Source organism: Colobus angolensis, unplaced genomic scaffold, assembly GCF_000951035.1.
Source record: "Colobus angolensis palliatus isolate OR3802 unplaced genomic scaffold, Cang.pa_1.0 Scaffold125, whole genome shotgun sequence".
NCBI lineage: Eukaryota > Metazoa > Chordata > Mammalia > Primates > Cercopithecidae > Colobus > Colobus angolensis.
Genome location: NW_012113697.1, coordinates 196,893 through 210,067, shown reverse-complemented (window position 1 = coordinate 210,067; position 13,175 = coordinate 196,893). Strand labels below are relative to the sequence as shown.

The window sequence follows — 13,175 nt, the reverse complement described above, 5'->3', positions numbered from 1 at the left end:
AGCTGGGACCACAAGCACACGCCATCACACCCAGCTAATTTTCGTATTTTTAGTAGAGATGGGGTTTCACTGTGGTAGCCAGGATGGTCTCAATCTCCTGACCTCATGATTCACCCGCGTCAGCCTCCCAAAGTGCTGGGATTACAGGCGTGAGCCACCATGCCTGGCCGCCAGAAGATATTTTTAACATGCCAAGAAGACAAAGGATAAATATCCAAAATATTTCAAAGATGTCCTATACGCAGTACAAAACGCTGCTGAAGAGAGCTTAGTGCATTTGAAGAACAACAAAGTGTTTCTTGTGCTTGTAGCACAGAGTGGGGTGTGTGCGTGTGTGTGTGTGTGTATGTGTTACTCTCACATCTTTACACAATAAATTCCTTTGACTTAGAATGCCCTTTCACCATTTTGTTCCTGGAGTTAGAAAATACCTCATGAAAATTAGCATGACCTTCCTTTATGCTTCTCCGGTTTGCTTTATATTCTCTATCAGACAAATATTAAAATATTATAATTCACTGAGAGTACCATTTTGCCTCTCACTACTCCCTACTCCCAATATGGGTTTTTCCTGTTTGATTAAACAGTCTTTGAGCATGTGTCACATATCCAGCTCTGTCCTAGGTACTTCATAATAAAGATGAATGCTTGGTTGTTGCCAGGCTATGCTGTAAATTCTAAGGAAGGGGGTTAAGGACAGGATTCTGGGAGGCAGTATTATGTGATCCCAGAGAGAGGAGAAAAGAAAAGCACATGTTCTAGATGTGTTTAAATTCTCATCAAATAGGAGGTGGTGATGCCATTCTCTTTGATGAGGAAGGAGATATGAAATCAGACACCCAAAGAGGCTTTCCGGAGGACATCGTAACTTTTGATAGATGTTTCCACCATCTGGGTGGCGTCCTCTTCTCCATCCCTCTGTTTTCTCAGAAGCAGCTGCTGGGGTCCCAGAAGGATGCACACAGTGGCTATAGATGCTCACAGATCCACAGTGAAACACTCTTATCTAACCCTGGAAGGTTTTGCTGCTTGAAAACCTTTACGCCTTCATCCTAAGATACAAAGTTGCAAAAAGCACCAAGAGCTGGAAACAGATGCCAGCTGAAACCTAAGAACAGACACAGTGTATGAGCAGTGTCCTACCAGGACCACCACTCGGCTCTTGGCAGCGGCAGCCCTCCTCATGGCCGCTGGCAATGACCCTTGTTTCGTCTTCTGAAAAGGAAAACTACCCAGTTGGCCAAGCCAAATCTCCAGGAAGGAGGTGTATCTGTCTCCTGCTTTGAGCTCAGTCCTTCAAAGTAATATGTGAGTTGAACACACTGAAAATCTGTACCTACTAGCCCAGGTCAATAGCTGAAAACAGCATGTATACAGTGACTTTCACCTATACTGTTAAAAGGTGGGTACATGCCCAATAAATGTTATTGAGTGCCATTAGGTGCCTGGCACTGGGCCATGCACTGACAATGAGAAGGCGAATGAGAAAGATAGGCTTCCTGCCGTCGTAGCGTTTACAGACAACTGGAGGCGTGTGATGGTAAATTTTTTGCCTCAACTTGGCTAGGACTGAGTTATTTAATGAAACACTGATGTAGGTGTTGTTTGTTTTGAAGCTATTTTATGGACGTGGCTAACATCTACAATCTGTTAACATTAAGTAAAATCGATTGCCCTTTTACTGTGTGGGAATGTCTCATCCAGTCAGTTAAAGGCCTTATGAATAAAACTAAGATATTCCTGAGGAAGTAGAAAATTGACCTCAAGATTGCAACATGAGCTCCTGCTTGAGAGTTGCAGCCTGCGGACCTGCCCTGCTGAATCTGGACTTGTCAGTTCCCACAACCGCGTAATCCAGCTCCTTGAAATAAATCTGTGTGTGTGTGTGTGTGTGTGCACGCGCACGTGCCCGCATTAATCTCTGGCACAAGGAGACCCACATACAAAGGTCGTGTCCTAAGGGGTATGACTGGGGAAACTGCCTGTGGTACTTAGCACTGTGAGCCTAAGGCAGACTGTCCAGATCAGAACCTTGGATCCATCATGTACTAGATGCACCACGACCTTGGGTCAACTCCTACATTCTTTAACCCTCAGTTTCCTCATCTGTAAAATGGAGATAGTATCTCCCTCGTAGGGTTATGGCAAAGAGTCAAAGAGATTAAGTACCTTGTGATATGTAAGAGGTTAAATGCCCATGAACAGCACAGCAACTAAGTATGAAGCCAGGATTGAAACTCAGGTTTGTCTGTGTACTGTGTATGCCCTTTACCCTCCGCCATATCACCTTGGTCTTTGGGAATTACACTTCAGCTATCAGTTCTTTAACAGACACAGTTGCCGTAGACCACTCCTACATTGCTACAGCTTCCACTCTGTGCCACAGAGATGCCTCTTTAGCCTAATCCTGAGTTCCAGGTTTCCACTGCACTTTGCTACTTTGATATGATCCATTGGCTTCAAATCTGGCATATTAAATTCAAGCTCATCATCGAAGCCTCACCATTGACAAGTCCTGGCTTCACCTCTCTCCAGTTACACGACCCCGGGAAAGCTACTAAACCCCCAATGCTCAGTTTCCTCACTTGTTAAATGGCAGGGTTTGCCGAGATCAGGAAGGTAGACACATATCACACGTAGTTCTTACGTCTTTCTGTGTCTACAGTACCTGTCTTGATGTCTGGTACATTGTGGGTATTTTATTGTACTTATTTATTCAGCATCTATTCATTCCCTGGCACTGATTTTGACTAATTTCACAATAAGATGCATGGATTTAGTCCTAACCCACCACTTGTAGGAAAACCATCATTTCTTACTAAACCGAGTAAATTGGGTGCTCCAGTACGCAGTTGTTTCATTTACATCATATGTTCCTATATTGCCATCTAGAGGACTAAGTGCAAGTTACAAGCAAGAGGGAACCGGGGCTGGTAGAGAAAGGCAACATCCTAGAAGAAATGTTTAAAACATTAAGACTCATCCGTAGCAGTCTGGATTTCAACAATTATGTGAAAAAAATAAATAACAGGATGTGTTTTAACTATAAATTAGAAATGAATGCTATAGTAAGTTACCGGCTCATAAACTTAAGATCTCTGGTAAATAAAATTTATAGGAGGTCTTTGGTTTGAACTAAGTCCTGCACTAGGCCGCAGTAGACCAAACCAAAATGGAGTTACTCACGGTAAAGTTCCAGGCCACCAAGCCAAAACTACGTTGTTTACCTGACCTTCCGAGAAATCAGGAGAGAGAGGGAGATAATAGCCACATCTCCAAACAACCAGTTTTAGCCTGCCTGATAAGGAAGTCCCCTCTGCTTTAACCTTTACCAGGAAAGTAATTTTGAAACAACCAATCCACTTTGCGTTCTTTGCTTCTGCATTCTTCAGCCTTTTTCTGCCTGTAAATACTCATTGCGCATGTTTCAGAGCAAAGCCCAATTCCCATGAATCATTCTTTGCTCCGTTAAATTTATTTTGTTTAAAGTTTTTCTTCCATCATCTCTAACTTGTTCTAAACAAAATAAAAAATAAAATAAAATCAGCATTCTTTCCTGTAATTGACTGCTTTGCTGCATTTGGATTATCCATGCCATATACTAGATGAGAATCTAAATTAAAGAGGAACCACTTAACTAGGGGTTAGGTCTCCTGACTGCTCCACCTTTAGCTTAGCAATTCGGTTTTCCACCTGAGCAAGTTACCATTATCGAGTGCTTACTGTGGGCTTGGGACTATACTGAACATTTTACATGAGTTATCTCATTTAATCCTCACAAGCTCCTCCCACCTCGAGGGTATTTATTTGTGCTTATGACTCTGAGCCTGCAGCCTCATCTGTAAAAATGGGGTAAGTGACTTTCTCAAAGTCTAAAAAAGGATATTGAACTGGATCCACAACTCAGATCTGCCTGAATCAAATACAAGTTCTTAATGAGTAGTTTACTAAATACAACAGCTTCTGCATTCTAAGAATGTCACAAGGGTGAAACAATTCATGGAAAGCACTTTTTGGAGAAACAACAATGTTTGAATGCTTACATAACGGAATGTTCACACAAAAAATAGGTGTAAAGTGGTATATATGCTACTGGAATAACCAATCACTTTACAAAAGCATTCAGTAAGGATTGCTTTTTCAGTAAACAGTAGTGGTATCTTCTCTTTCAATCTGATTCCAGGTTTGTCAATTTTGTTAATCCTTTCAAATAACCAACTTCTTGTTTTGTTGATTTTCTCTATTGTTTTTCCAGTCTTTATGTTTTTTATTTCCTTTCTAATCTATTATTTCCTTCCTTCTGCTTACTTTGATTTACTATGGTCATCTTCTAGTTTCTTAAGATGAAAGGTGAGACTGTTGATTTGAGATCTCTTCTTTTAAAAAAAAAAAAAGTTTACAGTTACAGATTTCTCTATAAACACTGTTATACCTGCATCCCATAAGTGTTGGTATGTTGTGTTTGCATTTTCATTAATCTCAAAATATTTTCTAATTTCCCTTGTGATTTCTTCTTTGACCCATTGGTTATTTAGCAATATGTTGCTTAATTTTCACATCTATGTGAATTTCCCAAATTCCCTTGTGTTGTTCATTTCCAATTTAATTCCATTTTGACCAAAGATTATATTTTGTATGACTTCAATTATTTTAAATTTATTGAAGCCATACTTTGTATGGCTTCAATTATTTTAAATTTATCAAAGCCTGTTTTATGGCCTAACATACAGTCTATCGTGGAGAATGTTCCATGTGCATTTGAGTAGAATGTGTATCCTGCTATTGTTGGACAGAGTCTCTATGGGATGTCTGTTTGGTTTTTGTTTGTTTGTTTGCTTGTTTTTTGAGACAGAGTCTCACTTTGTTACCCAGGCTGGAGTGCCATGGCGTGATCTTGGCTCATCGAATCTTCCACCTCCCAACTTCAAGTGATTCTCCTGCCTCAGCCTCAAGAGTAGCTGGGATTACAGGCATGCGCCACCACACCCGGCTAATTTTTGTATTTTTAGCAGAGACGGGGTTTTACCATGTTGGCCAGTCTGGTCTCGAACTCCTGACCTCAAGTGACCTGCCCACCCCAGCCTCCCAAAGTGCTGGGATTACAGACATGAGCCACCATGCCCAGCAGATTTAGTTTGTTTATAGTGCTGTTGAATCCTCTTTCTCCTGGTTGATCATCTGCCTACTTCTATGCATTATTATAAATGAAGTGTTGATGTCTCCAGCCACTATTGTTAGATTTTCTGACTTCTTTACCTTTAACTAGCAAAGAAACTCAGTTTTTCTTTCTAAATAATAATTATCATTATCAAGCGCTTACCATGTACCTGGGACTATGCTGACTCTTTCACATGGATTATCTCATTTAGTTATTAATAATTATTAAGAGTATATTGTTATGCCAGGCTCAGAAGCTCATGCCTGTAATCCCAGCACTTTGGGAAGCTAAGGCAGACAGATCACTTGAGGTCAGGAGTTTGAGATCAGCCTGGCCAACATGGTGAAATCCCATCTCTACTAAAAATACAAAAATTAGCCTGGTGTGATGGCTCAGGCCCATAATCCCAGCTACTCGGGAGGCTAAGGCAGGAGAATTGCTTGAACATGGGAGTGGGTGGTAACAGTGAGCCAAGATAGCGCCACTACGCTCCAGCCTGGGTGATAGAGTGAGACTCCATCTCAAAAAAAAAAAGAGTAAATTAATTGTTAATAATTATTAAACCGTTTAGTTTTGTCAGCTTGTGTTTCATGTGTGGGATTTTTTAAGTGCATATTTGTTTTTAAGTGTTATGTCTTTCTGATGAATTGGTCCTTTTATCAATATGTGATGCCCTTCTTTGTCCCTTGAAACAATTTTTGCCTTAAAATCTACTTTGTTTGATATTAGCATAGTCACTCCAGTTATCTTTTCATTACTGTTTGCATAGTATATCTGTTTCTATACTTTTACTTTCTACCTGTTTGTGTCTTTGAATCTAAAGTGTGCCTCTTGTAGACAGCATATAGTTGGATCACGTTTTTTTGCCAATCTGGTTTTTTTTTTTTTTTTTGGTTTTTTGGGGTTTTTTTTCTTTTTTTTGTTTTGTTTTGTTTTTTTGAGATGGAGTCTCACTGTCACCCACGCTGGAGTGCAGTGGCGTGATCTCAGCTCACTGCAACCTCTACCTCCCGGGTTCAAGCGATTCTCATCCCTCAGCCTCCAGAGTAGTTGGGATTACAGGCACCAACCACCATATCCAGATAAATTGTATTTTGTATTTTTAGTAGAGATGGGGTTTCACCATGTTGGCCAGGCTGGTCATGAACTCGGGACCTCAAGTGATCTGTCCACCTTGGCCCACCTGGGCCTCCCAAAGTTCTGGGATTATAGGCATGAGCCATTGTGCCCAGCCGCCTGTCTTTTGATTGAAATATTTAACTGGTTTTCTTCTAATATAATTACTGATAAGGTAGGAGTTATTTGTGGGATATCTGCTCTTTTCCTTTCGTACATCTTATGTCTTTTGATTTCATTTCTCCACTACTTCCTTTTGTATTAAACAGGTATTTTCTAGTATATCATTTTAATTTCCTTCTTGTTCCTCTTATTGTATTTTTTTGAGTTTTTTTCTTAGTGGTTGTCCTAGGGACTATGATTAATATCTTAACATAATCTAAGTTCAGATTAATGCCAAGCTAATTTCAGTAATACTCGAAAACTTTAGTATAGCTCTATTCCCTCCCTCCTCCTTTGTGCTATTATCATCGCACAAATTGCATCTTTATAAGTTATAACCCTATCAACATTATTTCATAAGTATTGCTCTATGTGGTTGTCTTTTAGGTCTGACAGGAAAAGAATTACAAACAAAAATACATTTATACTGTATTTCATATTTACCTATGTATTTACCTTTAATGATGCTTTTTATTTCCTCATGTGGATTGGAGTTATTGTCTAGTGTTCTTTCATTTCAGCCTGAAGGACTTCTTTTAGCATTTCTTGTAAGGCAGGTCTGCTAGCAGTGAATTCTGTTAGTTTTTATCTGGGTGTGTTTTTTTTTTTTTTTTTTTTTTTTTTTGAGAGGGGTTCTCACTCTGTCACCCAAGTAGGAGTGCAGTGACACAATCAGGCTTGAACCTGCCAGACTCAAGTGATCCTCCCACCTCAGCCTCCTGAGTAGCTGGGACCACAAGCACACGCCATCACACCCAGTTGTTTGTTGTATTTTTTGTAAAGATGGCTTTTTGCCATGTTGCCCAGGCTGGTCTCAAATTCCTGGGCTGAAGCAATCCTCCTGCCTCAGCCTCCTAAAGTACTGGGATAACAGGTGTGAGCCACCATGTTCATCCTTTCTTATAGTTTTGAAGGATAGTTTTGCTAGATCTAAAATTCTCTGTTAAGTTTTCTTTTAGCACTTTGAATATGTCATTCTACAGCCTTCTGACCTCTAGTTTCTGATGAGTGGTAGGCATTTAATCTTATTGAGGATCCCTTATATGTAATAAGTTGTTTTCCTCCTGCTACTTTAACGATTCCTTTTGTCTCTGGCTTTTGACAGCTTGATCGTAATGTGCTTAGTAATAGATCTCTGAGTTTATCCTACTTATAATTTGTTGATCTTCTTGAATGTGTAGCTCATGTATTTCATTGAATTTGGGAAGTCTCAGTCATTATTTCTTCAAATATTATTTCTGCCTTTTTCTCTCCATTTTCTGGAACCCCTATAATGCATATGTTAGTAACTTGATAGCATGCCACAGATCCCTCAGGCTCTGTTCATTCTTTTTTCTTCCTGTTCCTCAGACTGGATAATTCCTATTTGTCTTATTTTCAAGTTTGCTGATTCTTCTGTTTAAATCTGTAAACCCCTCAGGAAATTTTTCAATTACAATTTTTTAGCTCCAGAATTTCATGATTTCTGTTTACTGATATTTTCACTTTGTTTACACATTATTTTCCTTTCTTGTGTTCTTTGTCCATGGTTTCCTTTAGTTTTTTAAGCATATTTAAAGGGTGACAAACTTTTTGTTTAGTAGATCTAATGTCTGGGTTTTCTCAGGGATGGTTTGTTTTCTGGGTTTTTTTCCCCCATATATAGGCAGACATAATTGCTGTTTCTGCACATCTTTTGTTGTTGTTGAAAACTGGAAAATTTAAATAATATAAGGTGGCAACTTTGCAAATCAGATTTGTCCCACACCCCCCACCCTTGTAGGGTTTGTTACTATTTATTGTTGTTATTTTTATTGCAATGGTGGTATGTCTAGTACCTTTCCAGGACTAATTCTGTTTAGTCTGTATTCTTTGTCATGTTGGAGTCACCGAAATCTCTGCCTGGTTACTTTAGTCTTGAGCATGTGATTAGACAGGGATTTCCTTAAGTGATTGAAGCAGTAAGTATCTCACCTTTACCTGACTTTCTAGCTCCCGAGAATATTTTGGCACTTTTCAAAGCCTCTATAGACATCTCACTCCCCTTAAGTTTTCTGGCCAGTCTCTCATTTGTCCCAGCTAGTATAGCCATGTCAGGCAACTGTGCTGTTTAAATAATTGCCACCAATTGTTTCTGACAAACAACCTGAGGATACTTTCCTCACTGAGTGACCTGAGTTGGGTTAAATGAAGACAAGCCCTGTGATTGGGACTATTCCACAGAGCTGCCAGGCAGGTCAAGGAGTAACAAATCTCCGGAGATGAGGCTTCTTGGATAAATCTAAACCTATCTTAGAGGGACTCTAAATTCCTTCAGTGGCTTGGAAGCTACTGGTTTTCACAGCTACTGTGGTCTCAAGGTTGCTGATTTTCAAGGCTACTGTGGAGGTGAAGAGAAGAAGATGGGGACAGGACAAGTTAAAACACCACAAAGCTTACTGATCATACAGAGATTCAGCCTTTTTCTCAAACACATTTTCTTTGGGTCGTTGCAATCCTTTGGTTAATTTCCAGTTTCAAAAAGTTTATTTTGATCATTTCTGCCAGTGTACTCGTTGATTTTATGCAGAATCAGATATTCAAAGATCCATACTCCACCATTCTGGAAATGTTTCTCTAGGATTTTTTTTTAATGAGACACATAAGATTTCTCTTAAATTAATATAAGCAGCATCTACTACATTCACTTAGAACACTAGACATTACCACCCATGATAGACCATCTAAATGAGAAAATTATTTCTCTTATTTCATAGAATGTCCATGCTGATTTCCAAAGCACATGGCATCTACCTTCAGTAAACAACACAGAATATTAGAACACCAGATCAAGTTCATGTCTATCCACTCTCCAGCTCCAACTAAGAGGGCCTAAGGGACAGACTGTTCATCAATGACTGTAGATTAATGGTTTTCACCCCTTCAGGCTCACAGCCACTTTTTATCAGAAATATTTTAAAATATGTTTTATTATTCTAAAACACAAACAATATAACTTAACCTCAGGCATATTTTTAATCATTTATCATGATTAAAGGTATCTTTAATATCTAACTGTAATGTAACAGAGAAATAAAAGGAAGCAACTTATGATAGTACGTAATTCAATCTGGAAATGGCCAAAACTCCTGATGACACAATAATTAGGTGCTTGCATATGTACATATAATTACCATTAATGTGCCCACTATAAATGCAGACTACTGCAGTACTTTTGACCTGGAACTCAAATGCCACAAGCAATGTTGCCACTACTGAGTTTTTAAAATGATAGAAAATTCTTGGTTACGTACTGAACAAAGACACAACCTTCCCTCACTTAACTGGTAATTGCATTTTTGGGCAAATCAAGTATTGCAGATCTGCAACAAAAAAAATATGAAATGGAGTTATAATATAAGCTCAAAAAATTGTCGATGTCCACCAGTTAGAGATCGTGAGGAACAGATCTGATTGAATCGAGTTGGGTTTATCAGCATGCTTTTGCACAAGAGAGATCATACAGCATGGGGAACCATGGGGTGCCTCAGTATGAGAGTGCTGGGAAGGGCTTTTTATAGGATTTGGGGTTGTGTTGGGTGATTTCAAGAAGGGCTCCATGAATCCTAGTTTTACTCTGGATTGAGTGCTTTCAGAAAGCAAGGGCAATTCTAAATGAGTGTAAATATTAAAATTTTTAATCTAGGCGGAATAAGGAACAGAGTGATCCAATGGGTAATGAACCAACTATCACACATATAAGCCAAGAGACAGGAATGTTTGGTCGCTCTATACTACTTTTTTGGCTATACTACTGCAATGGCTATTGAAGAATACCCTGAAGCATGGGGCTCAGGACTTGAGGTTTTGGGAAGTCTTTTGGTAGGGTTAGCGATGGAGGTGGGGTTGGTCTTGTGGGTTTTAGAGTATGATGAGTGGGTCGTAGTGATTAATTTGAATAATATGGGGAGTTGAGTGATTTTTGAGGGGGAGGGGCCAGGGTTAGTTCGTGAAGATTCTATTGGTGCGGGTGCATTGTATGACTATGGGCGTTGACTAGTAGTGGTTACTGGTTGAACACTATTTGCTGGTGTATATATTGTAATTACTCGTGGCACCAGATTATGTAATTAGAAGTGGGGTTACAATAAGAGGAATAAGGAAAGAGAGGAAATAAAGTTTAATTATACCTTTTTGGCTGGTTGTGGTGATAGAGGTAATAATGTGGGTGTGCATAATTGTTTTGGGTATTGATTTTTCTAGCCAAGTTGAGTCTAGTAAAAGGAAGGCTATATTTTGGCTTATAGTTAGGCTTTGGTAGGGAATTATTCGGTGAATTGTTGTGGGAAAATACCCTAGCAGATTTACACAGAATCTTGCTTTTAAGTTTAACATGACTATGGAGTGTCTTAATTTTTGTCTTCCTCCACCACATTCAGAGTGGCCTTGTCAGATGTTGGTGTTCTATAAAATCGTTTATATTCAACAGAATAGCCTAGCCATTAGAGCCAGGTTAGCTTCCAACTGACAGTGTAAGGGTTGCTTTTCTTTTCTCATTATAAACAGGATTTCCATGTACATAATTATTCAGCGAGGTACAAAGAAGTCATGAGATACAGGACAATTCTTTGCTGTCTAAAACTGTCCTATGCTATTTAGGCACCTAGCATCTCTATTCACTTTCATTCACATTTCATTGGCCATTGTTCACTCACATTTCATGGCCTCAAATGAATTAAGGAAGCTGGGAAATGTAGAACAAATGGAACATTTAGTGAGTATCACTATCTCTACTATATGCAACCTTCAATAAATTATTTTACTTCTCTCAGTATTACCTACCTACCTGTAACATGAGGTTACATGGTACATAATGGTCATTCTTTCCTCTTGGGGAGAATCATACGAGATAATACATAAAAGAATAATAAGCTCTAAGAGTTACACAGATTTACATTAATAAGCTCTAAGAGTTACATGGATTTAAAAAGGCCCATAGTACCTATATGTTGGAATTAATGTGCCATCACCTCTGCGCACACACACACATCCTTACCTATCTATTTAGAGGTCTGGGTCAAAGAATAGATACTCTGGGGGATGTGGAATTAGAATGTTTTTACAGGGCTGGGCACAGTGGCTCACACCTGTAATCCCAGCACTCTGGGAGGCTGAGGCAGGCGGATCACCTGAGGTCGGCAGTTCGAGACTAGCCTGACCAACATAGAGAAACTCCATCTCTACTAAAAATACACAATTAGCCGTGGTGGTGGACACCTGTAGTCCCAGCTACTTGGTCTGCTGAGGCAGGAGAATCGCTTGAACCCGAGAGGTGGAGGTTGCAGTGAGCCACGATCGTGCCACTGCACTCCAGTCTAGGCAACAAGAGCGAAACTCCATGTCAAAAAAAAAAAAAAAAATGTGATTCTACTTTCATTTTACTAGCACCTTTCAGTCAATTCACCTGTATCCAAGACTGACCAGGGACAATAGAGAGGAAAACCACTTATCCTCAGTCTCCTAATTTCTTCAGTCTTGATGAAATGATTAAAGTGTCACAGATTTTATTTTCCAAAGAGTATCTCCCATCCCACATACTCTTATTATAATGTAATCGTAACACTCCTCTCATCAAGAACTGGGCTCTATGTACCTTCTATTGAAGCTGGATGGACCTTGGTTACTGCTTCATCCAATGAAGTACGACAGAAGAGACATAATGTGAATTCCAAGACTAGTCATTAAAATGCCATGCACTTCTCTTGCTCTCTTGGAAGGCTCATTGTTAGAACCCAGTGCCAGGCTGTGAAGAAGTCAAATGTGCCCTCAGGGAGAAACTACACAGTGTAGATGTTCCAACCAACAGCCTAGCTGACGCCACAGCTGACAGCCAATGTCAACCTCCACATCAGTGGCTGAAAAGCTCCATGCCAATTCCTGGCTCCTTCCCCAGCCATCACTGTGCTCCATCCAAATTCCTGTCCTACAGAATTTGTGAGCATAATAAAATGACTTGTTTTTTACCAGTACCAGTAATACTGGGGGTGGAGTTTTACGTAGCAACAGCATCTGGGACAGTGCAACTCAGTGGCTACTATAATATTCACTTAAGTACTACATAAAGATCAACTAGGTATTTACTAAATTATTGTATCTCTAATACTGTACTAACAACTGGAGTGTACTGTACTAACAACTCCAGTTAGTACAATATGGAAAGTTAGTACAAATGGAAATAATCATGGATAATGCTCAAAAGTGCACTGTATTGACAAGAATCCAGTTAGGCTATGAGCAACAGAGAAGTCAGAACAACAACACTCGGAGAAGATAGTTCCCTTCACTTTTATTAAAAGTTCAGATAGCTGGCCAGGAATGGTGGCTCACGCCTGTAAGTCCAGTACTTTGCGAGGCCGAGGCGGGCGGATCACGAGGTCAGGAGATAGAGACCATCCTGGCTAACACGGTGAAACCCCGTCTCTACTAAAAATACAAAAATTAGCCAGGCGTGGTGGCAGGGTGGTAATCCCAGCTAGTAGGGAGGCTGAGGCAAGAGAATCGCTTGAACCCAGGAGCCAGAGGTTACAATGAGCCGAGATCACACCACTGCACTCCAGCCAGGGCGACAAGAGCAAAAGCTCTGTCTCAAAAAAAATTCAGACAAGTTCAGGGATGCTATACACAAGATGGGATTCAGACAGTATCTACCTCATTTATCTGCCATTCACAAAACGAAGCCTTTACCACATAGTCCAAGATGGCTGCTCTAGTTCCTGCACTG

The 13,175-nt window shown here is 39.8% G+C and overlaps 1 protein-coding gene across 1 annotated transcript in view; it reads right to left on the bottom strand.

Annotated features, from left to right (window-relative positions):
- LOC105505403 (Golgi apparatus membrane protein TVP23 homolog B) overlaps window positions 1-13,175 on the bottom strand; it is a 56,854-nt gene that overhangs the window by 16,847 nt on the left and 26,832 nt on the right. The gene's annotated exons all lie outside the window — the stretch shown is intronic.